At 46.3% G+C, this 27,993-nt stretch overlaps 1 protein-coding gene and 1 non-coding gene across 2 annotated transcripts in view; both read left to right on the plus strand.

Annotated features, from left to right (window-relative positions):
- Window positions 1–27,993, plus strand: part of PLAA (phospholipase A2 activating protein) — an 801,260-nt gene that overhangs the window by 689,129 nt on the left and 84,138 nt on the right. The gene's annotated exons all lie outside the window — the stretch shown is intronic.
- LOC138517225 (U1 spliceosomal RNA) lies at window positions 9,172–9,336 on the plus strand. The gene has a single exon (XR_011282437.1). It is a non-coding gene; the product is annotated as a U1 spliceosomal RNA (small nuclear RNA).

Below are 27,993 nucleotides of genomic sequence, written 5' to 3' on the forward strand. Positions count from 1 at the left end.
CCGTAGCACTCCACATAAGGTGTTGTGCTAATCTGTCATAGTAAGTATCCCCCTATCCTTAAGAACTGGAATTAGTACGGCTAAGGAAAGCATCTCAAAGGAGAACCCAAAGGGTTCCCAGCAAATCTGCACACAAGGTGATGTGTGCTGCAAAAGGTAAACACAGATGCATTTAAAAAGATCTAGAGGAAAGACTCCACAGTAAAGATAAAACACAGAGAAAGAGTTTCAAAAGTCGGAGCAAATGACAATGAATGAGGGGGAAAAAGGCTCCCCTCATTAGGATTAGGATTAGAAAGAAAAAGGTCCAGAAGTCCAGCAAAAAGTGCTGAGGGTCTCACTGGGAGAGGGGATGAAGCACAGCAATGATAAATCTCCCTAACAGTGACAAAGAGCTTTGACGATAAACCAAACACAACCAAGGAAATAGCAAACATACTAAAGCAATATACATCAAAAACACATGTACTGTATGAGAACAGTAATCACAACAAATACATTTGTACATTTTGCACCAAATGTGTCAAAACGTTCAAGGCTACGCATATTAGAATGTAACGGTCTACATTTTTTAGCAGTCTCAAAACAAGAAAATGTTATACATAAAAAGGAAAATGAAACTGACGGCCAAATATAAGGGTTTTGGCTACATGTGTGTAGTCTTATGGACACCACCTTCAGAACAGCATCCAACATGGTCCCAAAAAGGGTTACACCGGCCAATTGAACAGTCACTCACTGTCCATGCTGTGTCCCCTCACTAATGTAGTTGGAAGCACAAGTACTTGTATATGTTGATTGACACAGTTTGGCTAAGTGAAATTCTGTTCTCCCACATAATGGGCAAAATTCAGGTGTGGGGCTTGCAGACTGACTTGTATCTCGCATACATCTGTATACAGGAGGACCAGCATATCACGTTGGACTACTGCAACAAACTGTTGTAGTCTAGTCTCAGTGCGTTACTTCTGCATATCTGGCCCTGTTGCTGCCTGCTAGATAAAAGCTCCGTAAATGAAGTCTTGCGCAATGGCATTCGATTCACCATAGAATTACAAGTCTATATAAATTGTAACTTAGACTGTTTTTTAACAGTTGTAGTGGCATTTTATTTCATTTCTGACCGTTTCCACTGCCACGATGGCCATAGATTGTTATGTTAAAGGGTTTATACCTCACACTGTCACCAGTTGTGTGGTTCCTTGGTGTTCTGGTGGATCTGTAAAGCAAGGAGGGGGGGGTAAAGTTAGCACGACTCAGCGGGAGAAGGAGCCAGAGAGCAGTGATGTACTGTTGGCAGCTTCCATTTGGTTGACACCGTTCACTGAGCATAAGTCTGTTTTTCTGTTGGTAGCTGTCAAGTGCTGTTGTGTGTGGCTTGTTTCGTCGTTATGGTGTAGTGAAGTGTGTGCGGTTTGTTGTGGTGTAGTGGTATGGTTGCGTTTAGTTCAGAGTTTGAGAGGTGTATGCAGAAGGAGTTTTTTTTTTAGTTAGGCTGGTTAGTTGCGGTGCTATATCTTAGTCTGTTTTGATTGACTGTTGCGCGTATCCCTTCCTCTGTTGTGTATTCTTGTGTGATACACTTGCTCCTCCTACATAGTGTGTAGAAGAGTTGGTCCTCAATGAGCTATATCTACCCCGCTAGTATATTTTGGAGTGCCGCAATTAGCCCCCGCTCGAGGTTGAGATGTGTTGCCCTGTCGCCCCATCGTTTTAGATCTGGCTGCCTCTCTCTCTCCCTTTTTCTATTTAAGGCTCTCTCAGTGGTCGAAATAAATCGGACCCATATCTCTCCCCCGTTTCCCATTTGAGCTTCTATAGGGAAGGGTACACCTAGGTCTCCTTCCCATTCTGACTGCTCTCTTCTTCCCTGCACTTCATTCTGGTTCAGCATACTCTCTAGTCTTTCTCCGTTGTGTGCTCATTTCATGGTGAGTCGAAGTTGTTCATTCGTTTTTGTTCCGTTCAGAGTTGAAAAGCCAAGTTTTCAAAATGTTTAGGTGGTCATTGATAGTTCGTATTTCTCTTGGGTAGGGAGTTCCAAAGTTTTACGGCTAAACACGAGAATGCCGAACCACCTCGTTTTTTTCGGGTGTAGGTTCTAGGCGGATGTCATTACTGGATCTGAGTGTTCTAGTCAGCTTGTAGATGGTGATTTTCTTTTGTATGAATTCCGCTCCTACGCGTGGATTGCTCTGTGTAATGCATATAGTTTTGAAGATGATTTGTTTTTTGACTGGGAGCTGGAGTCCCTTTGTGAGAGTTTTGAGAAGTCTGGCAGCTGTGTTCTGTATACATTGTCTGTTTCTTCAGTAAATAGTCTGGCATTCCTAGATATAAGCTGCTGGCGTAGTCTATTCTGGGCATGATGAGGGAGATGGCCAGTGTTTTTTGCGTGAAAGAGAGGAATCAAAGAATCTTTTTGATCATGTGTAGATGGATGTTGGATAAGAATTAGTGCAGTCCAACTGGTGTGGGACTACACAAGACTTATCTGTTGATATTGGGTAACTCCCCTTTTAATATAGGTCTGTACTACTACACAAGTTGGTATTGTGACTGAGCAGCCAGGCTTATCTTAAGAGGGGTAATGTGAGCTGTAGAGCTGTACAATTAAATCAGTAAATGCAGGTATCCAAGTAAACACTTAGACATTCAAAGTTATATAATATGGTATTTATTTATACACAAATATATTTAAAGCATTCTTTAAAAAGCAGTAATTAGCTGTAACATTAATCCCAAGTTAGTATTGAATTCAAAACGTGAATAAAGCAGGTGAGTAATGCATTCTTATGTTACACATGTTCCAGCACCCAGAGGTGACGTCAGTTGAGGTCAGTATAACATTTATATTGCTATCACCTTTGCAGTATTGAGTTATTTAAGGAAGGAAAGGTTAGGGATAGATCAGAACATACTGATAGGCTATAAGAACAGTTAGATTCTCCCAAAGGGATGCAGGCAGTCTATTATCCCAGCATTCAAGTGTTAACGGGAACAAGCACTGCCAAAGCCAATAGGTTCAGAAGGAGGTTTTTAGGGAGACCGGACAGCCAAAGTCAACGGGCAAAGTCAAAGTTCTGATGCTCTTATGTGAAAAATGTTCTTAAATAGTCTGTGTTCAAACGAGAAATCACAGCAACTCAAGAAAGAAATGCGTCAAGGGGGAGGAGTCGCTATAATAGCAAGAGAGTCCACACACATGTTCCCAGCAAAAACCTTATGCTCCGTATGTGAGATATTACACATGAAATACTCTCCCTCAGACACCAGTTGTCTTAACGTGATTGTGGTGTATAGACCGCCCTATCTGACATCCGACTTTAATGAAGAATTTACCCAGAAACGTAACCTTCTGAAAGGGCCTAATACCGCGACACTCATTAATTCCAAACCCACTATGATTAACGGCAACCAACTGGATTGGGTGGTTACACAAAATCTGGAAACAAGAGATATTGAAACCTCACCATGCATTTAGTCCGACCATAGAAAAATAATGTTTACAGCTACCCTACCATACTCAAAAGCAGGCCAATGATCCCAAGAATATGGCCTGCCGGAACTATAGAAAAAGGCGGCACTTGGAGCAATGTACAAACAAAATTGAGAACGAATATAATGAGGGGGGTTCTTGTGACACCCTTATAGCTTGCCTGATCTTCCACACTAAGAAGTTGGTCGACCAAATGGCCCCATTACTGCCCAAGCTAATTAGACCCAATAATAAACATCAAAAATGGTTCAATACCAAACTTTTTAGGTTGAAGCAGGAGAAAAGGAGAAGAGAAAGTAGTTGGAGAAAAAATCCATCTGCATCTAACAAGGAACACTGGAGGGAAAGTGAGAAAGCTTACAAGAACAACATCTGAGAAGCAAAGAAAATATACTCTAATGAGCAGATTTCCACCGCTGCAAATGTGTCTAACAAATTGTTTGACGTACCAAAATATATTGAGAAGCCCAGTTCGCTAGCACCACCATATGTGCCCTCCCAAATCGAGTGTGATAACACTCAGACGGCTTTCACAAATAAGATTTTGAATGCTAGGGAATTAATAAGGAACTCGTTAAGTACAAAGTATAGTTACGATCCTCCCATTGAGACTAATGTCAACAGTAGAGTACCCTTTAGTTTTAAAGAGATATCTACAGAGGATATGGTGAAAGTGTGATCTACAATGAAGCCCACCTCATGCGCTGAGAATATCTTGCCTCCTAAGATAATTCTTGAACGCATAGATATCTTTGCGCCCATTCTAATGAAGATTATAAACGCATTCCTTTCGTGACAAAGTTGTTCCCAGTAGTATAAAAAAGGTAGCCATTACACCTCTAGTCAAAAAGCCCAATCTTGATCAAAGAGACCCCAACAATTTAAGGCCCATAACAAATTGTAATTTTATATTGAATGTTATGGACAAAGTAGCTACATTACAACTACAGGCACACGTCGAAGCCTTACAGTTATTACACCAGCAACAATCAGGATTTTGCACAGCTCACAGTACGCAAACCGCTATGCTCGATCTCCAGACTAAAATGCTGAGTATCATGGACAAGTGGAACACAGGTCTCCTCATTTTTCTGGATCTGAGTGCGGCGTTTGGTCTTCAAGACCACAGTCTTTTAAAAAAGGCCTTGGAGAAAACAGCCAACTGCTCTGAGGAGGCGATTGGCTGGAAAACTTCCTTTCTATCTAAGGAAATCAAGAGTATATTGGGGTGACACATTTTACTTTGGAAAAAAAAAAGTCTGTGGAGTCCCTCAAGGAGCCAGCATGTTACCATTACTCTTCAATCTTTATTTGAGGTTCCTATGCCTGGTCCTTGCTCATATTAACATCTTTTTCACCAACTATGCTGACGACACTCAGCTAGTGGTGGAATTAAGCGGGGACTATAAGAAGGATAGTGAAACCATAACAACCATATACAACACAGTAGAATCTTGGATGGACCATAACTGGATGTGTTTAAATATCAAGGAAACTGAGCTGATGGTATTTGGATCACACCAAGCCAGGGCTAAACTTAACTCTAACTATGAGTCCTTCATGATCGAGGATGCGCACATCCAGGTACTGGGCAAGGTTAAAACCCTTGGAATGATACTGGAAGCCTATATGAGCGCTGACGCTCAAGCTCATTACATTAGTAAAAACTGTTCCTACTACTACCTCAGAATGTTGAAAGCTATCAAACCCTACTTGAGTGAAGATAACTCCGCCACAATAGCAAGAGCAACTATCTTGCCCCGTTTAGATTACGGCAACGCACTGTTGTTGGGAGCGGGGGGAGTCTCTCTACCTCTATACAACTACCCTTATTCTGGACCACGGTCCCCAAACCCGACCCTCGCCATGACCAAGGGAGCTGGTACGGGGAAGAAATCGAGCTCATTGAATATGTTTACTAAAACGCCTTCCAAACCCACCACTGACGGATCCGAGGAACAACCTTCCACCTCTGCTCCACCAACTTCTGAGGACTCACAGAAAATGCTGGATTACATACGTGATGGCTTTAACACACACCATACTAAATTGGACGATATGAATGGGACAATCTCCTCCATAAAAGCCCATATCGAAAGGACTGATGGTAGAGTAACTGAGGTTGAAACTAGACTGGGAGTCGCGGAGGATGACCTGGGCTCGCTACAGGCTGCAGTATCTACGCTCACTAACCATGTGGCAGCGGTGGAAAAGAAAAATGATGACCTTGAATCCCGCTCGAGGCGGATAACCTGCGCATTATTGGAATTCCCGAGGACAACATCACTGAACCCATGGAGGACTACGTGGAACGCATCCTCATGACACTTCTAGATGCCCCTAAATTCTCCTCACAGTTTGCCGTCAAAAGAGCACACCGAGCCCTGACCGCAAAGCCCAAACCGGGTGCTCCGCCGCGGCCCATTATTGCCAGAATCCTAAACTTCTGGGACCGGGATGCCCTCCTTAGGGCGGCCAGGATCAAGGGAGAACTTCGCCTGGGAGCCAACAGAATTCACCTCTATCCGGACTACTCCGTGGCTGTACAGCAGGAGCGCCAATCATTCACGGCCGTGAAGAGGAGACTTCGCGACCTGGAAGTCAAGAACTCCATGCTATTCCTCGCAAAACTTTGTCTCGAACATTGCAACAAAACTTTCTTCTTCACTATCCCTGAGGAGGCCTCTAAGTTCCTCGACGAACACTTCCCCGGCTGACCCACGACACCCATGGACACAGTCCACCAAGATACCAACTATATTGCTTTAAATCAATGATGGTCCGCCTCTAGCCCCGTTCATGTGGTTTCACGCCAAGCACATCACCTCTGTTTATGCACCTGGCTCCTCCGCTTCCTGTTTTGCTCCTCCATTCTCCTGGCCCCACTATAGGAGCGGGTTCTTGCTATGTTTGAATTTCAGTAGCACTCTACAATTGCACCAGTTTCTAGTTTGCTCTGATTAGGCAATCAGGGGTTGAAATTACCGACGAGAGATGGTCTGGAATGTGTGCTCGAACCCATGATGTGTCCTACAACACCAAATTCAAACTGATCCAATTCAAGGTTCTGCACAGGTTCCACCACACTCCCATGAGACTGCATCGCATGTTCCACACCACCCCCCTACATGCCCCAGATGCGGCACTGACCAAGCCTCCTATATCCACATGCTATGGGACTGCCCCCTCTTAACCCAATTCTGGATGGATATTTGCTCCACACTATCTGACATCCTGGAACACACTGTCACCCCCACCCCACTGCACTGCTTGTTCCATGACCTCCCTCAATTGCCCCGTGACTCTAAGAAACTGGCAGGCCTATGCATGCTGCTGGCAGTTCATTGCATATTACTAAGCTGGCTCCGCCCCAGGGCCCCGACCTACACGCAGTGGCTCAGATCAGTCACATGGGCGCATGACACGGAGCAGTCCTGGAATGCAATGCAACACCCACATTCCAGGCCGAGAGACATCTGGCGTAGACTCCGGGAATATATGACCGCCATGTCTTCCCCATCCAATTCGTCGCCCTCTTTGGTGGGTTCCCCCTAGATGCATACCCCTTCTGGTACAGCAGGTAACACCTTGTTTATTGCCGATTTCGATATTGATTCAATCTACTCATTATGTATTGTCTGATGTGTATATTGCCTGATGTTTGCTTAAATATGGCGCTGTGGGGCCCCCTCTGTTTTTTCTGGTACGCTGTCAATTCAAATAAAAAAATGTTTAAAAAAAAAAAAAGTGATGCAGGATCTGTTGACGCAGAAGCAAGAGATATGACTTTACAGTCATTGGACTATTCACGGAACCATGCCTAACACCCTTACGGGAGACAGCTGGGATGCTCAGAGGGAGCTGCAGAGGTGATGTGGACCAAGTCTGAGGTGCAGCCAGTTATTGCCCAGGACGACGATGGCAGATTTTAGGAAGTTGGCTCTTATCAAATTGGTTTAAAAAGAAAATTCATTAAGACTTGGAAGCCATTAGGAAGATATGGCTAGCCATTGCGGGTGGTCTGAATGTAAATGGTCGCCCAGAAGGCTCTGGAGAGGTGTGAAAAAAACAGCTGGAGTAAACGGCGGGTGTTGAATGGTCAGAGTTTCTGCAGGAGAATGGGCATGGGCCTAGCAAACATGAAGTAAAGGTTTTGGGAGACCCACATATTTTCACCCATATTCCTGGGATGAGAGACAGATCCCATGAAGGTGCTGGAGACGGGGGTTTTGTGAAAAGGAGTAAAGGTAAGGTTTTTATATATATATATTTCGGATTCGAACCTCTGTTGCTCTGCGTCATCTTGCTTCCAAGACAAGCTGTTGGCACTGAGCTATACTACCTGTTAATTGGTTATTTGCTGGGAGTTGGATGTGGGGAGACAGGTATACCTTGTCCAGGGGCAGTCATGTCGGAAACTGCAAGGTAAACCAAAAAAAAGACCAGAAAGAAAAGCAATAGGAGGAAGGGCAGGGAAAAGCGGAAAGGAATTTTCAGGTGCAGCGGCTGCAGAGAAAAAATAGGGCTGAAGTTAAAAGTACATTGTTAATTGTTGACGATAAGGGGCGGGTGCGAAAGGGGTTGGTTTCACTGCATCACAGAGCATGTCTAATACCAGGGCAAGAGGTAAAAACTTATAGAAGGCAAACCTACCTTAAATAAAACTACCTTTTATCCAATGTAGGAGTGTGGCTGGTAAAGTTGCGCCCCCCTTTCTTCCAAAGTAAGGATACTGGGATGTGCAAAGCAGACATACTCCTACCCAAAACCTTTCTCTCCCCTTATAGATAAAAGGAGCAAGGGCTTCTTCTGAAAGTCCAACTGCAAGGCAATAGGAAATGGGACAAATCGGAAGACCTTCACATCACATGAAAAGACCCGAAATTCAATATTCCTACAACAGGAAGTCTTGAGCTGTAGTGCTCCTTGGTGAAAGAAAGTGTGCGAGTAGGTTGGTTGCACACAGAGATCCTAGTCTTGTGGCAGAATGTATTTTGCTGCAGTCAAGGGGGCCAGCGCTGAGCAGCTCGGGTCCACAGCATTCACTGGAGGGGTGAAGTGCGCAGGCCCCTAACCCCAGACTAGGGCACCCCATGATATCGGGTGCCCGTGTTGTTCTTGAAGCCGCCCTGCCCGGGCTCTGTTTTTGCCTCCAGGCCCACCAACCTTACGAAGGCCCAGCCAGGGGGCTGGCTGCCAGCTGACTGCTGCCGGTCCCGTTCGAGCACTGATCGGGCCTTGCCTTCACAGTGTTGCTGTGTCCGTCAGGGAGGCACCCCGTCTGAGATGCTCTTGTTAAGCGGGGCGACCTGTCCGCTCAGGAGGGCCATGGACCCGTGTGGGGCCGACAGTCCAGTGGGCAGACTGCATGCAACAGGCCTGCTCGAGCCATCCTGCCATCCTGCTATCCGACTGGGCCTGCCTGCTGGCTGGCTGCCAGGCCCAAATTTATACAAATCTCGGGCAAAGCATGGCCTGATGGGAGAAAGGAACTGTGCTACAATGTGCTCTTCTGCTGGGATCTGCCTGCAGGAGCTTCCCCCTACACGCGGGACAGGCAGCTCTGCAGATGCTCAGAGCTTACGAGGGTGCTGGGTCAGAGCCTGCCTTCTCACCCTCGCTTAGCGGGGCTTCCAGAACTGGCCCAACCGCTGCCCTCTTACTTGCAACTCATACATACCTGACAGGGGAGAATCTGCGATCACAAAGGCAGATCTCCCAGGGAGAGGCTCACCAATTGCACATCGGATTTGCTGACCCCTGCTATGTCCCCAAATGTGGGATACCCGACTGCATTATTTCTGGTAGTGGGGGGACTGTGTTTGCGCTTTCCCCTGATTTATTGGTGAAAGAAAAAAAGGTAAAATGTGCACTAGGCCTGCTAGGTTGGTTGCACACAGAGCCCCTGGTCTTGTGGCAGAGATAGTGCTGTCTTAATTTGTGGACACATTCATCATTAAAACGTGTTGTGTTTTAAAATGTTCTTGCCTGCTGTTAGTGACATGGAATTTTCATGTTCACCTTTAGAACTGATTGTAAACTTATGGCTTTTTGGTCACCTTTCTGCTGTAAAATGCACCATTTAAACCCCATATTTGAAACAAAATTCTTGAGGGGCTGGGGGTGAGCAAACCCTCCCTAGATCCTTAAAGCTCCATCGCTACGCTCGGTCGCCCCCACTATTTCAGAAAAACATTAACACATCACACTGAAAGAAATCACAAGCAACTAACCTTTAATCACTGCCCCTGACACCAAAAGCTATCTTTGGGACTGCATGGCTATCACTGCCTGTGATGTTATTGTGTCAAAGGTCACACAATATTGATTTTTAATATACTGATTTGGGTGAGGTTGTTGACTTTTGGCTCGCTGGCCCACTGGGTGACAGTTAATGCTTCGCCCCCACATTCAAAAAGGTTGGACAAGCCTGAGCTAGACACTCACCGGCTTCTGGGTAGTTTCTCCACTAGTCCTGTGTATCTGTTGTATATGCCTTCTGTTGTAACGTGTTCCTGTAAATGTGCCCCGATGCTCGCAAGCTTACGGCGCTATATAAATATAAATATAAATAAATGTGTTAAAAAACCCCAGTATCCCAACAGAACCCCTCCCTCTTCCCACAATCCAAACCTCAATACCCCTAAAAATACTTATATTCATATGATCACCACACCACAACCCCAATAAACACAAATAGTCATCCATCACCAGAACACTACTGTATACACAGCTTTTAACAAAATCATCAAATAAAAACATTATTTATACAATGGCGTAGACCCTTCCTCTGTCTCCTACTCTCAAGATGAGGATGAGAGAATTCAGCCCTCCTCACGTCCCCTATATAGAGGATGGAGGGATACTGAGTTGTTTCTCTATAGGACTGTCACCTCAATTACAGCTTGCTTTCCTCTTCCAAGAGGAGATATCCCATATCATTTTTTTTTTTTCAGTTGTATGCCCATACCTGGGCCAAATACTGTATTGTATTCAGGGAAGAGTTTCCTATGGAAAGAGCTGGACAGCATCACTGCTGTCCTCTGCATTAACACACACATATCATTCTAGGAGATTGTCAAGTGCAAGGATTGTCACTGTTCCGCTTTCGGGGAGGGCACTGTCCGGAAAAAGTTCTGGGAGGCTGTCGCGTTGCTGTTCATTTGCTGGTCCAGGAACTCTGAGGTCTCCTCTGCAATCTGGCCAGGGATTCGGAAGTCAATGGTGGGGGGGTCCCTCTTCGGGCTAGGGTTGGACTGGACATTTCTGGGATCGGCCGTATCAATTAGTCTAGTTTATCACTATTGCACTACAATGACGTCATCTTTGTCCGCAACAGGGGAGATCCACCTTCCTGCTACTCAAAAATTATACATCACCACCAAGTGGCCTTTCCTCACACTCGTACACACTCAAACTATAACTTCCACCCCTCTCCTATTTTTGCCCGCAAGAGTGGACTCCGGTCCGATGCGGCGTCCCCGTCCAATTGCCTGCACAGCTGGGCGCAGCACCCCGCTCCAAGGATCAGGAAGGGCTTCTGGCAACACAGCGCCTGCAGACCTCTTTAGAGTGTGCACACAGACTGGTCGCTGAAGACGGGCGCCGCCACCGAGGATGCTCGGCATGGGAGATCCCCCCAGCCTCGCAAGAGTATCTGGAATTCCGTCTGGATCAAGAAATTCTGTGAGGCAGACCCAAAAATTGATCGATTATTTATTTTTAAAAAGAAAAGAAAAAAACCACTCCACAAGGGGTCTATAATGAGTGCACGGCTTGCAGGAAAAAGTTGTATAGCATGAAAATAAGTCAGAGAGCGTCAGTCCCGTAGAAATGAAACCACGCTCGACACACCTTTTCTAAGTTGCATCTTTTATAGCGGAAAAATGCACATTAACATATTTATTCGTTTTTTTATAACGCGCCTTATACCGTACCCGAGATCTGGGATTCGAACCTCTGTTTCTCTGGGTGGTCTTGCTTCCAAGAACAGTGCGTTGCCCCTGTGCTATCCTCCCTTCCCAGCTAAATATTTCAGATAAAACATAATCGCATCTTCCCCATTGGCTAACACCTATACAAATATCTACACATCTCCTTTAGTTAATATCCCCTTCAGTTGAGCATATCTAAATACAACCCCTTACAAGATAACCTATTTTGCCATCAGCAGAAAATACTGTACTGTGATTGGTTCATTATGCTCTGGTAAATTGTTACAATAATGTACTCTTCTTATTGGTCAAGACATCTTTGGACAACTAGTGATGTGCATAACCCTGAGAGGACCCAATTAGTGAGCTAATGTGCTAAATGAGGTCAAACCTCCCCGGTGATGCAATGGCTTCTTCATGAGACCAGACAATTTGGCACTCCCGAATGACTCATGTGACCTTGCAGCTGTAATCTTTGGCATCAACTCTTGCGACTCCTGTCTGAGAACACGCTGCACCCTTAACAAGACCCCTATTAGATCTCTCTTGGGAACCATGTGCTTATCTAAAAAAAAACACAGCGGAGGCACCGCTCTTGGTAATTAATTTCTCATATTTGTTTGTTCTAGTTAATGAAAACGCCTGCAGTTCAAAGGGTCCACCTGCTTTCACTGGGGGTACTATTGCTCCAAACATAGCTTGACCACTTGGCAGTGCCCGATTCCAGGCCCTGTTCTCCACAGGTGCAACACTAATCTAATCATCTAAGACCAACATTCCGTTCCCAGTTCCTGTACACTGGTCAACCTGACACAATTAACTTGCTTTCTGCACGGCGCGTCTCCTTTTTCCTCAACCTTGCCTGTCTGCTTGCTCGCTGGGGGAAGGATGTATACATTCAAATTAAATGGACAAAGCAAAAGCTCCAACGATCAGCCTAATTCTCTAGCTACTGTTTCTTGCAAGACCTAATCCAAAACGGTGGAGCTCTTGCTACTGTGGCGCACATCCCTTATGTTACTACAGCACTACACTTTGCCCTATCTCGCTCTTGCACACTTCAGCTACCTTTTACCAATGGTCAAAAGTTGCTCTACATCCCTAATAAAACCAAAACACTATATGGTCGCTACTGCTAGCTACAAAACATAGCGCATATGCCCTAGCTCTTACCTCTATAATACGCAACATTAACACATTGTTGCTCCTTTTTCATCGTAAAAGGATGTCTGATGCTTTATAAAGTGTGTCAAAGCTTAACTACAAATAACACGTGTGTAGAACTGGCAATCCAAATGGCAAAATACTGACAACTAAATCACCAACTCTTTGTTAATACAAAAATGCTGCAGCCTAAACCTCTTTCCACAGTTGGGGCATTACACCTGCATCCCAACACATGTCTCTGCGTGAGCTCTCACCCAGGTAGGATGTTAGGTGTGGACTGGTGGCAGTGTTTTGCTTTTTCCATTGTGGCACTACCATGCCAAACTTTTTCTACTGCAAAGTAGCCTCCTTTGTGTGTGTAGTAGCCAAAATGGCTTGCTAGTTTTCATGCCCTGCAACCACTGACATAGTGAGAACACCAGAGCTTCCTCATTCCTGGACACAAGCTCTCTTAATTCAAATCTATAAAAATAGAGAAAACCAGAGGAATTACTGCTTAAATGCACTCCTGGGTATTAGTTATATGGTTAATTTGCTGTCCTGCAAAATGAGCTTCCGAATGGATTGTTTCCTCCAACGTATTCCTCACCTTTGACATGTAATGTCCAGCTTCGGCTGCTTTGGCAAACTTTTTCAGCAGAGGGCGCTCTGTGTCGATGACCTCGAGTCAATGTCCCTCGAAGGCCTCTGTCGAGGGTGACGTCATCGGAGGTTATATATAGCACGCACAGCACCCGTTGTCCTCAGTTCCGTTTTTACGCAAAGGTGTTTGCTTCATGAGAAACTCGGCACGCCTCGTACTTGTGAAAGAATATTTCAGTGGGTTTTTGATATTCTACGAAGATGTCGTCTTCAACACCGTCAACTCCTCGGTCCAGGTACAAGAAATGTTAGAACTGCGGATCCAAGGTGTCCATTATCAACCCCCATCATATCTGCCTGTGGTGCCTCGGCGAGGGCCACTATACGGCGGCGTGTTCCAAGTGTCATTCCATGACAGGAATGGCCTTGAGGGAACGAAAAGGGGAGCTCCAGGTAGGAAATGTTTCCAAACCTCCCCAAAGTCCCGACCTACTAGGCCTTTGACCGGTGAGTCGAAAGACTGTCATCCTCGGAGGAAGAAGGCCAAGCGTTTTAGGTCCAGGAGTGGTTCCCGCCACTCATCGTCCTCTTCAAAGAGGTCGAGGAGAAGGCACCGCCGGTCGCCTTCACCAATGTCTTCGTTGGAAGATTCCCCCGTGAGGACGACATCCCCGTCCAAAAAGTCGACTCCTGCAGAATGGGAAGCTTTCCACGTGGAAATGCTGAAGATATTTGAGAAGCAGGTTCGTACTCCGACCAAGCCTTCTACTGAAGCCTGGAAGGAGAGGTCTCGGTCGAAAACTTGTGTGCCCTCGAGCCTGTGTAAACGGCGTGATCCCCATCAAGAATCCTCGAGGCCTCGGTCGGATAAGAAGAAATCCAAGGATCACTCGAAATGTGAGTATAGTTCGAGGTCGTCGAAGCCTTCGACGCCTATGACGCCCATCGTGTCCTCGACCCATGTTAGGCCATCGATACCAGTATTGACGTCAAAGCCAAAATTGACGACGCCAGCTATGCCCACTTTGCCAGCTCAGCTATTGCTGCCTAGTGTTCCTCTGAAAAAGGCACTGGCTATGACCAAGTCAATGACTTCGGCAATGTCGAAGCCTCTCGGTTCTATACCAGAGAAGCTGTACACTCCTCTCCCGAAAAAGGAATTTTTCAAGTCTCTGACTTCCATCTTTGTGGAGAAAGAGCAGTCAGATGAGGAGGATACCCCTTTTGGGCTTCAGTACGGCACACCAAATGTGCCTTATTTCAGAGGAGAGTAGGATGCAAGATCTTTGGAACAATTTGCATAATGCCAGTGGCATTGACACCTCCACAGAGTTGGAGTTCGGAAGGCCAGAACCAGGGGAGCATGCAGACTCCTCATGTCTAAGGTTGTAGAATACTTGGGATGGTCTAGACCTCCAGTAGCTTGTGATCAGGATGACCTGACTGACATTCTGGACAAGGGTCCGCCTACTGATCCAGTCTTGTGGCACTTCAGAAAAGTGTGGCCAGGAATTGGTACACTCTGGAAGCTAATCTGGCAGTTGAAAAAATCTCACAAAGAAATACCGCCCATCCAGTAGCGACCCTGGCTACTTGTCCAAACACCCCACTTCCAAGAGTCTGGTGGTCCAGGCGGCGACGGATACCTTGAAACAGGCAGCAAACCCTACCATCCCTCCAGATAGGGACGACAAGCGTGTGGATGGAGGGGCGCGCAAGGTATTTTCTGCACAGAGAATGCATTGAAATCTGCCAACTCCACTTGTGCCCTTGAAAAAAGTTTGTACACTCTCTGGGAGTTAATTTCTATGGCGGCAGAGCATATTCCCGACGGGGAGGAAAGGGACGGCTTCCTAGTTATAGTTAAGGACGGCAAGGAAGCCATGTGTGAGTCCCTTCAATCTGGATTGGATTCTGCAGATAGCCTCAGCAGGTCCATGGCTACTAGCACCGTAATGCACATATTTGCGTGGTTGTGGAAATGGGTTTTGCACCTGATGTGCAGGCTCGACTTCTCAACATGCCTTTTGATGGGTCTCATCTTTTTGACAACAAGGCTGACGAGAGCCTTGAGAAGTTGCAGACCTCAAAGGCGGCAGCCAGGTCTTTGGGTGCCGCTGTTAAGCAACCTCTGCCTTTTCGTGCTAGCGGACAACCTTGGAGGGGTAGATCTTTTCGGTACTACTCCTCATTTGGAAGGGCGAGAGGAATGACAGGTCAAAGAGGCCAAAGAAAATGTCCTCGTGGTGGACGAGGTTGAGGTGCTAATCCAGCTCCCACAGCAGCTTCTGTACCATCGGCCGCTGCAACAGCCACTTCAAAACCACTCTGAGGGCATGAGTCACGACTCGCCAGTCGGGGCAGACTGTCGCAGCATCTTGAAGAATGACGGGCCATTACTTGCGATGCTTGGGCTCTGGAAACAATAACCCATGGTTACTGCCTTCCTTTCCTAAATTAGCCCCAGAACAATCCACTGGGGAAACACACTTTGAAGATTCTGTATCTGCTCCTTGTGCAGGAAATTTTAACCCTGCTAGAGAAAGGTGCCATAGAACCGGTGCCTGTGGCATAGAGGAACAAGGGTTGGTATTCACGCTATTTTTTGATTCCTAAAAGGATGGAGGACTGAAACCCATCTTGGACTTGAGATACTTGAACAAGTTCCTCAGGAAGGACAAATTCAAAATTGTCACTCTTTCTCAGATCCTTCAGGCCCTCAAACTACAGGATTGGTTGGTGTCATTGGACCTACAGGATACTTATTTTCATGTGCCAATCTATCTGAAGCACAGAAAATACCTGAGGTTCGCAGTGACGGCTCGCACTTTCAGTTTCGGGTCCTGCCATTTGGGTTGACCTACGGCCGAGGGTTTTCACCAAACTGATGGCGGTGGTGGCAGCAAGTCAAAGGAGGAGGGGGGCGAGGGGGATTAACGTCTAACCCTACCTAGACGATTGACTGATCAGGGCGTGTTCTCCCGAACAAGTCCTGGATCATCTCTGTTACCTGCCACTTTCTTCACAGACTAGGCTTCTCCCTCAATTACAAGAAGTACCATATGACACCTTCCCAAAAGCTCCAATACATCAGAGCCGTGTTATATACATCCTTGGGGAAAGAGCTCGCCACCCGAGGTGAGGGCTCAAGACAGTCATCAGATGGTAACAAGGTTACAAAGGGCCCAGAGTCTGCCGGCCTTCGACTTCTTGAGGTTGCTCGGCCTCATGCAGCCTGCATCTTTCTGGTGCCGGAGACCCACCTGAGAATGAGATCCCTTCAATGGGCTCTACGAACACAATGGTCCTAATTCTCAGGAAGGATGTCGGAGCGACTTCAGATTCCAACCAGAGTCTCACAGGATCTTCTATGGTGGGCCTGCAAGGAATATGTTCTGAAGGGAGAACCCTTTTGGCAACCATGGCCGGAGATTACGGTGGTGACGGACGCCTCACTCTCGGGGTGGGGAGCTCACACCACCGATCTGACCGTCAGCGGTCGTTGGTCTCCATCGGAGTCCAAACTACACATCAATCTTTTAGAGCTGAGAGCAATCAGACTTGTGCTGATGGCTTTCCTGCCCTCGGTGCGGGGAAAGACTCCTGATAATGACAGACAACACAGTGGCCATGGACTATCTCAACAAGAGAGGAGGTGTAGGGTCACTACCTCTGTGCAGAGGCGCAATGTAGCTCTGTTACTGGGCTATTCAAGAAGGAATCTCCCTATCTGCGGTTCACTTGGCCAGAGGAGAATATGGTGGCGGATGCTCTGAGCCGGCAGAGCACAGTCTCCCACGAGTGCAAACTAGCTCAGGAAGTCCTTCAAGAGCTCTACAGGTGGATCTGTTTGTGACCGGTGCCAACCCGAAGTGTGAGCAGTACTGCTAGAGGGAATTTCCTCCAAGAGGAGCTCTAGGAGATGCATTCGTGGTGGATTGGGAGCTCCCACTATTGTATGCATTTCCTCCAGTCCCTGTCATTCCTCATGTAATCGGGAGGTTGCGAAGTTTCAGGAAACACATGATCCTAATTGCCCCGGATCGGGCAATGAGAAAGTGGTATCCAGACTTTCTGAACATGTCCATCTGTCCTCCAATGCGTCTTCCACAAAGAGAGGACCTTCTTTTGCAAGAGGAGGGTTGGGTTCTCCATCCAGAGGTCAAGAATCTCAACCTTCACGCTTGGTATCTGAAAGGCTGAGATATAAGGATTGGGACCTCCCGGATGACGTAATGGAGGTGTTGCTTTCAGCCAGAAGGCCAGCGACAAAATCTCTATGCAGTTGGAACAAGTTTTGCGACTGGTGCAGGGAAAAGAATGTTGATCCTTTTCAGTGTAAAACTCCAGATGTTTTATCCTTTTTGCTTTCATTGGCACAGAAGGGCCTTCAGGTTGGCACCATTAAGGGCTACTTAGCAGCGATCTTTATCTTTAAGAGCGCCTCAGATGAATACTCCTATTTCAAGATCCCACTGGTGACTCAATTTCTAAAGGGACTCATTAATGTGTTCCCTCCAGTTCCCATTCAGGTTCCAGTGAGGGACTTCAACCTGGTTTTAAAATGTCTGTGTGCCCCATTCTAACCTTTGCACACATGTCCGTTAAGGTTTTTAACCTTTAAGAGTATTCTGTTGGTTGCGATAACATCTGCACGTAGAGTGAGTGAGTTACAGGCACTTTCTTCCAAGCCACCCTTTACCATATTCCACAAGGACAGGGTTGTGTTAAGGTTAAAACCCTCCTTCTTGCCTAAGGTAGTCTCAGACGTCCATTTAAGTCAGAAGATCGTCCTACCGACTTTCTATCCTCCTCATCGTGGCAAGGAAGAGAAAAGGCTTCATAGGCTGGACCCTAGGAGAGCGTTGAGCTTTTACATCTCCAGAAAGTAGAAATAGAGAGTGGATGACAAGCTTTTTGTAGGGTATACAGGACACAAACTGGGACATGATGTTAACAAACAGTTCTTGTCTGGATGGATCATTCTAGCCATTTCTGAATGCTACAGACTGGCCTGCAAGACCCTCCTGAGGGTTTACGTGCTCATTCCACCAGGGGCATGGCTACATCGACCGCCCTTCAAAGGGTTGTCCCTATTAAAAACATGTGATGATGCAACGTGGTCTTCAGTGCACACGTTTACAAAGCATTATTCTGTGGATGCTTCCCATGCTCGGGATGTGGCTTTTGGTAAGGCGGTACTTTATTCTGCCCTTTACATTTCTGAAATACAAATTCTACTCCCTGCTCCATTCATGGATACTGCTTTGGGAGTCTGTCAAAGATGAGGAATACTTTGGAGGACACAATCAATTCGAACAAGTTACTTACCAACTGGTAACGTTCTTTCGACTGGATGTTCCTCCAACATATTCCTGATCGCCCTCCCAACCTACCCCTCTAGAATTTCCCATGCTATTGCAGATTTTGTTCCGACAAGATTGAATACTGTTGTGCCCTTATTTATGGGCACTGGTGCTGCACGTGGAGGGGATAAACAGAACTGAGGCCAACGGGCGCTGGACGTGCTATATATAACCCGATGACGTCACCCTCGACGGAGACCTTCAAGGGGACATTGACTCGATGCCATTGGTGCAGATGGCCCTCTGCCAAAAATGTTTTCCAAAGCAGCTGAAGCTGGACATTACATGTCAAAGTTGAGGAATACGTTGGAGGAACATCCAGTTGCAAGAACGTTACCAGTTGGTAAGTAACTTGTTATACTATTGTGCAGTAGGGAGCCAAGCCGGCCCATAGGACTGGGAGTTTCCAAACAGCACTTTAAGATGAGTAGCAGCACCCTTGAGATGGATGGGGATGCAGATTAATACTCTCGCACCAAATCAATAATGACAACTCAGTAGTTTGGCAAAGGGAGTCTGTTTAATGGCCAGTACAAAAAACAGGGAGTTCATGAATGTCAGCAATCGCTTGATCTTCCATCTCGCTTCAACTCCAATTAATTTCAGAAAAAACATAACATTTATACCAAAAACTCATCACTGATGTGTAACTCTTAAAACTTAGCATGCAACTTGATTGTTTCTAGGAAGGTAATTTTAATATAGGTACTATATCTGTATATGGTAACGGGGTGAGGGGATTGGATAGACCATGTCAGGTGGGGCAACTAAGCCCTTCCTTCAAAATGGCTACTGTAAACGTCACTAAAATACGACGTCTCCTTAGTTCTACTAACTATAAGACCCTAGATTACATGGTCCACTATGATTGGGTTGGCATCAACTCCACTCACACTTTTCCACTTGCGCGTAGCAGCATGCAGAATAGCCGGCCAGGTGCAGGGAGTTTGTCTGCACCCCAGCCTCCCTCCAATTATAGGTACAATCAAGCATCACCTCAGTGGTCATGTGTCAATTATTTCTCTGTGGTTGGCCTTGAGTCTGCTTCTTGGCCTGGGAAAGTTAAGGTGTCTGGGCATGGCAAAGGTCGTAGGTGTGAAAGTTTCATCCCTTTCTGCTTGTCTGGTCACGTGATTCCGACACCGTGAAATCGGCCTTTTCTTCATGCAATTTTGTACATTTAATTCTGCCAGTCATCTGCCATCTGTTGCTTATCTTGACCTTTCTGAAAAGGATACTCTGTTCTTCTTTTTAATTGTATCCACCGTTGGCCTATTTCAGACGATACGACCTTGGCTTCTTGGCATGGTTACCGATTAATTTGCTGCGAAACTCTCTTCTCAAGACCTTTAGTAACCTTTGGTTGATTCTGCTCTTGTGCGTAGTGGAAGTATACTTTATATAAAGTGCTTTCTTGAGGTAGCTGTATGTACAGGTCGCTCTTGCCGCAATCCATCTTACTACTAAGCATAAGCAAGCCTCACGATTTCTGTGCTTCTTGCGGTTACTTTGCATATGTACACGTTTAAACTAACTGAATATCTTCATCGTGCTTATGGCACAAGTTTCTGACAGCCTGACATCAATAGTTTCACTTTAGGCTTAGGATGTCACTTGTCCATGGTGTTTCGTCTAGTTTGTCATCATTCTCAGGTTGTTATATCTTCTGTATGTGAGTCAGTCCATGTTCTTATGACGATTATCATCTTCCTTCAGCATCTTCTTAGCTTCTTCGGGTATTGCATTCTGACGATCGTCATTCTATCTCACTTGTCGGTATGGTTTTCTCAATGGGTACCTAACTGTCCAGGTTTTCTTAGGTGTCGGTACTTCAATAGGTGCTGTTATTCTGATAGGTACTAGAGAGAGTCCCACTGCGGCTCTCTGCTGGTTTATATGCTCATCATACGTCACATATTTCGTCGTGAACGTTCCTGGTACTTCAAAATGAGCGGTAGGAGTGCGAATCATACTTGCCACTTCCTCTTCACTATCTGGGCAAGTACGTTGGGTATAGTGCCACTTGCAGAGACAGTTTTTCAGCCGGCCTTATAACCCGTAATGTGTGTGTTTGCTTTTGTGCATTAGTTCGTAGAATTGGTAGTCTTAATTTATATTTAGATTTCATTAACTATACAGCAGCATTCAAACAAGTGGATCAAAACATATTATGGCGCAACTTACTATGGAGGAGAACTGATGAAGGGCTACTCCAAATGTTGATTGTGTTACACCGTAACACAAATTGTGTGTGATTTGATGGGGCGTGGCAGAGGGTTCTCATTCGAATTACATCCATACTTGCCATGGGCTTAAACAGGGCTATGGCTTAGCGTCTCTCTTATTAAATTGTGTACATTTCTGACATTGAGCATGCCCTCCACATGGCCCATAATTCCCCTCCAATATAAATAAGGGATTGACATTTATAGACTCTAGCATATGCTGATAACATTGTAATCCTATACTCAACATAAATGGGATTGGTGAGAAGTCTGATGGCATAAAATGATTACTCTATTTACATGTAAACTGAAACATGTGCCATCTCTTCTATATAGTGAGCAAGGGCGCGGGGGACACCCCTGCAGCCTCTTTATTTTTTGGGGTGGCTGCGAGGGACACCCCCACTGACAATATAGTGAACAGAGTTGCGGGGGTGGTCACACTTTTCGGCCATTCACGATTTTTCGAACCGCCAAAATTCGGCCAAATCACGCATTCAGTATTTTATTTCCGAACAATTTGGACCTGGGAGACTACACCAGTCTGGCCCTCTTGTGTTAATAGGTAACCCACCTATTGGTATAGGTCTGTTCTACACAAGTTGGCAGAGTGAGTGAGCAGCCAGACGTACCTCAAGAAGGGTCAATGTGAGCTGTAGAGGACGACGGGGAATATTCATGAGCATGTGAATCAATGCCAGACCCATGCTGGAGAACAGTTACAGGTAAGTAACTTTTTTCCTTTATCCGCATTAACCATCTCAAGGGTTAATGGTCTGTCTGAATAACAAAAGTAGAACCATACAAGTATGGTCTAAACTTCTTCAGAGACCACATAATGGCAAAACACTCAGGTTCAATAGTTGCCCACCTTGTCTCAGGTTCCTGCAGTTTCCTACTGATGAAGCAGATGGGGTATTCTCTGCCTTAATCATCCAGTTGACTCAAAACTGCACCTATCCCTATATTAGAAGCATCTGTCTGTACAATGAAGGATTGCTTATTATCAGGAGCTCTCAAGACTGGAGGCGTGACAAAGGGATTTCTTCAGGCCTTCAAAAGCCTTAGTGCACTCCTCATGCCACCTGACCTTCTTGAGGAATTTGGGTGAGATCATCACATTCAAGGGAGAAGCTATTGTCCCATAGTTCTGAATGAAGTTCCTGTAGTACCCAGTGAGACCTAGAAAGGCTCTCACTTGGGTTTGAGTAGTAGGGGTGGCCCAGTCTTGTACAGCTTATATTTTGCTAGGCAATGGCCTTATTTCACCTCCTCCTACCTCATGTCCAAGGTAGACCAGTTTACTCTTATCAATTTGACATTTACTAGCCTTTATGGTCAGATGGGCCTGTTGAAGAGCATGCAAAACATATCCAGGGTAGTCAAGATGCCCTTCCCAAGTGGGGCTGAACACTGCAATGTCATCCAGGTATGCCATGCAGAAGTCCTCAATCCAATTCAGAACTTGATCAACCATCCTCTGAAATGTAGGAGGTGCATTTCTGGGTCCAAAAGGAATAACCTTAAACTGGTAGAGGCCTCCTGGGATAGAAAATGCAGTCTTCTCCTTGGCATGGTCATTCAGAGCTATTTGCCAATAGCCTGAGGTCAGGTCAAATGTACTGAGGAACTAGGCTGAACCAAGTTTGGCCACCAGCTCATCTGTCCTGGTTAAAGGATGGGCATCAGTCGTGTTGACTGCATTAAGAGCTCTATAGTCCACACAGAATGTCAACTCTTTGGATCCTGCCTTTGGCACTAGTACAACTGGACTAGCCCATGGATTTGTAGATGGCTACATTACCCCCAAGATCAAGCATCTTCTTGACCTCTTCCTTTATGTGGATTCTTGTATGGTCTGACATTCTGTAACCCCCTGCTTTTCACAGGGAGACTATCACCAGTGAGAATATCATGCTGGCCCCAAGGGGTCAAGCCTGGTGTGAGTGAACACAGGGAGGCTAACTGATTTAACAGAGCCTTGCACTCCTGTTGTTGCAGAGTCAGATATGAAGAGTTTTACTCCTTTATTTATTTTGACATTTATATAGCGCAGCGCGGAGGCATCTGGGCGCTTACTTGCAGCGAGTAGCAGTTACAATTGTTGCAGAGGAAATACAAGAAAACAGAACAACCCCTAAAAAGGGGTGAACACCTAGACCAAGGTAATGGATAACATACAGAAATTAAAAAAGGGGCGCTTATCTATCTGAGAGTGGTGTCTTGGATGGCTTAAGCTTTTGGCAAAGAGGTTCGTTTTAAGTTGTTTCCTGAAGATCCAGAAAGAGTCTTGGGTTCTGAGTGGTAGGGGAAGTGCGTTCCAAAGTTTGCTGGCAAAGGTGGGGAAGCTGCTACCACCAACCTTTTGAAGCTTGAATCTGGGAATGGCAAGGCAGTGCTGATAGGTTGCTCGTGTGGGTCTGGAGCATTGTCAGTGTGAAGCTGCTGGATAGGTTATGCTGATGCCTTCCGGTGGATGCATTTGTGCGCAAGGGTGAGTGACTTGAACATAATGTGTTCCTGTACTGGGAGCCAGTGTTGCTGTTGCCTGGTGACTGAGATGTGTGCAGATTTGGGAATGTTGAGCGCGGCCCTAAGGGCATTATTTTGTAGGACCTGTAGTTTCCTGATATTCTGTTTCATTGTCCCCGCATAAAGAGTGTTGCAATAGTCTAGGCACGTGAGGAACAGGGCTCTGGCCAGGGTGAGGCAACTGTCAATGGAAAGGAATTTGCTGCATGCCGAGTTTGCATGTGTATGCTGAGGTGGTGGCATTTATTTGTTTGTTGAGGTTGAGGGAAGAGTCTAGATGGAAGCTGAGCGTTTTTACCTCGTCTGCGACTTTGATTGCATGTCCATCTATGTTGAATGACTTGAAAAGGTGATTGAGTTAGGCTATTCTGTGTTGGGACCCGATGATGAGCTGCTTGGTCTTGTCATTGTTCAAGCAAAGACCATAATGGGCCATCCAGTCTTGGATGGCTCGGCAGATGCAGTTGAGGGTGGCTGTGTCCGTGGTGTGGTCTCCAGGGATGGGTACAAGGACCTGGGTGTCATCAGGGTAATTGGTGTAGATGACACCCATGTCATCCAGGCAGTCAGAGTGGCTTTTGAAGATATTGTACAAGGTGGGGGCCACACATGAGCCTTGTGGCACTCAGCAGGTGACTGGGGTGGGGGGGGCGTCTCAACTTTGAGGGAGAACTTTCCTGGATCTGTCGCTGAGGAAAGACTTTATCCAGAGTGTGGCGTTAAGGGAGAAGTTTGCTGCTGATGCTAGGTGTTCACAAAGAATATTGTGATCCACCAAGTCAAAAGCAGCGGAAAGGTCTAGGAGGTAGTCCATTTGGATTTTAAAATCCAAAAGTGCAGTTGTGTCCTGTGTCTAGGACAGAAACCTGATTGACGTAGCCCTAGGACATTGTTAGCTTCCAGGTAGTTCTGGATCTGCAGATATGCTACGCGGTCAAGAACTTTCTGGAGAAAGGGAACTGTAGTAATGGGGCAGTAGTTGGTGGGAATGTTAGAGTCCAAGGTGTTTTTTTTTATAAAATTTTTTTTTTAGGAGGGGTAGATCCCACGCTTTTTTCTTTTAGGTCTGATGGGACGCAGTTGCCTTTTGAAGGAGGTATTAATCAGATTGGTGATAAAAGGGGGAGTTGGGGCCATTTTCTCATCTGAAGGTTTTCCTTGAGATCAGGTATAGGTTCTCTCCTCTTCCTCTGGATCAGAGGCTAGACGCAAAGCTCCTAGTTCTGGTCTGGAAACATAAGCTTTCAGACGGTTAGTGTGATAGACCCTAGGGGCCTCCTTGGGATTGGCCAAGTCCACTACATAATTGACCTCTCCAAGTTTGCACACAACCTTGAGGGGTCCAATCCATTTGTCCTCTAAGGCCCTCTACCTTGTAGGTACCACAAATAGAACAAGCTGGTCTGGAGTAAGCTCCACCATGTTGGCCTTCTGGTCATGCCAATGTTTGACCAGACCATGAACTGCTTTCAAGTTATCGGAAGCTTCCGTCATCATGTGTCTCATTCTCCTCTGGAGACCTAGCACATAGTCTATGACTCACTGGCTTGATGGAAGGAGAACTCTCCAACCCTTCCTTGATTAGGGCCAAAGGGCCTATAACCGGATTACAATAGACCAGTTCAAAGGGGCTGAAACCAACCCCTGCTTAAGGGACTTCTCTATAATCAAAGAGAAGGCATGGGAGTAGAAGGTACCACTTTCTTCTAAGGGATTCCTCTAAAGCACCTATCATGCTCTTAATAGTTCTGTTAAACCTCTCCACCAACCCATTGGTTTGGGGATGGTAGGCTGTTGAGAATTTGTAGGTCACTCCACAGTTTTTCCACATGGTTTGCATGTAGTGGGACATAAAATGTGACCCCCTGTCTGAGATGACCTTAGGAAAACCAACCCTGGTAAAGATACCAAGGAGGGCCTTAGCCACTGCCTGAGCAGTAACAGTCCTCATAGGTATGGCTTCAGGTGTCATGGTCATGAAGTCAGGGTCACAGGCATGCAGGGGTCGCATGCACAGGAGACCTGGGTGGACACTGTCCTGGCACCTTTAGCACCAGGCTCATGAACAAAAGTAAACAAGAACATCCATTTAACACCAAAAGACTTTTATTATGGACATAGCACTTTAGATACATTAACCCTGAACATTCCATCCATTAAGCAGGATGCATTAACCTTGAACATTCCATCCATTAAGCAGCCCCAGGTGTATTCTTGTGTGTGGCTGCTAATGGAATGCCTTCTCACGTGCTCACTCGCTAGGAGTGGCAGGGTGTGGCTGGTAAGCTGGCCCTAATGGGTGTGCCCACGATCTCAGCTATATAAGCTGCCCCGATCCTCAAGACAGACGCTTCGCGTTATTCTGCATTTGCAAGCAGCATAACGCTCACCGTCGCCTGAGGTCAGACTTACCTTTGAAGATCCTGCTTCCTGGACATCCTGCTTCCTGCCAGCATACTTACCAACTGGGGGAAGCTGTTCTTACCTGTACATCTCTTCGCGAACCAAGTATTCATCTTTACACTTTCCGGAACGCTGAAATCTTCATCTTGGCACCGCAGCACGACACGATCCATCGTCGACAGCAGCGCCTGCAAGCAAAAACAGAAGACGAGGTTGGACATCAAAAAAACAGTCCGTTTAAGGTTGCGCTTCACCATAATTTGCGCTTTTCCTTAAACCATCACTTACCTGCTGTCGAGCATTGCGGTTGCATCAATCTTCCATCCGGCCGCGGTCGTGTCTCACAGCTGCATTGAGGCCGCGTTTCCATCTAAGGGAAGAAAACAGAAGAGGCGTTATTGCGGGCATAAGGCGCAACATATAAAGACATTAAACAGAATGACCAGAATCACAAGAGCTCAAGAGACACTTAACAATCATAAGGAGAAGCATAGTTGCAGCTGGACTGGACTAATCCTTATCAGGGATCAGTGAAGGAACTAGATCCCATTCAACGCGCCGCTGCCAGAAGTAGCAGGACTGAGAGCTTACCTTCCATAATTCACAGGTGAGCTTTAGGGGCCAGAAACCGTACTTTGGGGAGAAGGGTTCGAGGGGTACAACAATCACAGATTGGTGCACTCACAGACTCTTAATCTCCACGCAGGATCAGTATCACAACCTACCACCGCTCACTGCTTTTCTACCGAGGGAGAAGCCTGAAAGGGGGATGTCAAGTTCAGGGAGGGCTGCAACGGTGCCCCAACGCCTCCGCATAGAGCAGGCGAGCATAACAGATACCTGATAGCATGGTCTACCACAACCAATATAAATCGGTTGCCTGAAGAAGTTGGAGGGTCTAGGGGACCAACAGTGTCAACCTCCACCACTGGGAGGGGCACCAAAGGTGCCACATTCTTGACTCCACTCTTGCCAGAAGACTGACAAGTGTGACAGATCTTACAGAATCTTTCTACATCAGATCCCATCTTGGGGCAGTAGAAATACCGGAGATAGCCTCTCTTTGGTCCTCTTGAAACTGAAGTGGCCAGCCAGAGGACTGTTGTCTCACCTACTGGGGCACTAAAAGTCTTCTGTAGTCTCCTGGGGTTGGCTCAGTAGGTTCACTGTAGAGGTGGCCATCCTCCCAGTAAAGCGTATGCTTCCCTGGCTCTTGCCCTTCCAGCTGGGAAGCTGTTTGTTGGGGAAGACCTTCTGGAGTGGGACATTCGTTGACCTCTGCTGAAGTCTGCCCTAGAGGGTCCACCTTCTGCAAGTAAATTTTGCAGTTCAGGGTGGTCTTTTGGATCCAGTTCTCCAGCACTGGGAAGGGGTTCTTCCAGCTGTTTCACCAGTAGCTGACTCTTCTGAGTTCAGTTGATCCTCCCTGTCAGCCTCAGCCGGGGAAGGGGTAACTGGGGTGACCTTGGACTGTCCTCTCAGGGATGACCTTGTCCTTTGAACTAGTTTAGGTGTAATACCTTTCTTTCTCACAGAAATCTTGGGTTTCCCCTTTGTCTCTTTCGTTGGCTTGGAAATAGAAGGGTGGCCCTCCTTTGGACTGGTGGTAAGAAGAATCTCCTCAACCTCCCACTGAGTCTCCTAAGGGTGCCTCTCTGGCCAATCTTGTCTGCTCCTGCTTCCTTTTACTGGGAGGCCCGGGGGTACTAGATACAACTCCAAGAGTTTTCAAATCCTTCCCCAACAGGACTCCCCCAGGCACCTCATTTTGTACACTGATAGGTATTCCAACAGTCATATTATTGCACTGGATGAGAGCTGGCAGTATTGGAACCTTTTAGATTCGGCATCCTGCAAGTTTAGCGGGACCTTTGGGTGTTTTAGCTACCTCCTCAGATTTGAAAAGACTTCCATCAACCACTGTAATGCTTGTCCCAGTGGGGGGAGCTTTAATAAGATAATTTTTCTCCATTTGAGGCAATGGCACATACTGCGTTATCCCTACTCCTTTATGTATGAGGCATGTGCATGTCTTTTTGTTGTTGTTGTTGTTTTCAACCCTTTTTTAGTATTTTTCTGATCTTGTACTGCCACCACTAAATCTGGTCTAGTTCTTGGTCTATCCCTTCTCACCCTGCCTCTTGTGGCGGGGATGGGTTTCTTTCCGCCTTCTCTCCTTCATCTTTCTTGCCCTGTCCCTTCATGATTTCTGCCATCTTGATCTTTCATTTCCCCTTGCTGGTTCGACTTCTGGTCCCAGGACAGTCCAAACCCTCTCCCCATCA

Source organism: Ambystoma mexicanum, chromosome 6q (genome assembly GCF_040938575.1).
Source record: "Ambystoma mexicanum isolate Mex_15411 chromosome 6q, UKY_AmexF1_1, whole genome shotgun sequence".
Lineage (NCBI taxonomy): Eukaryota > Metazoa > Chordata > Amphibia > Caudata > Ambystomatidae > Ambystoma > Ambystoma mexicanum.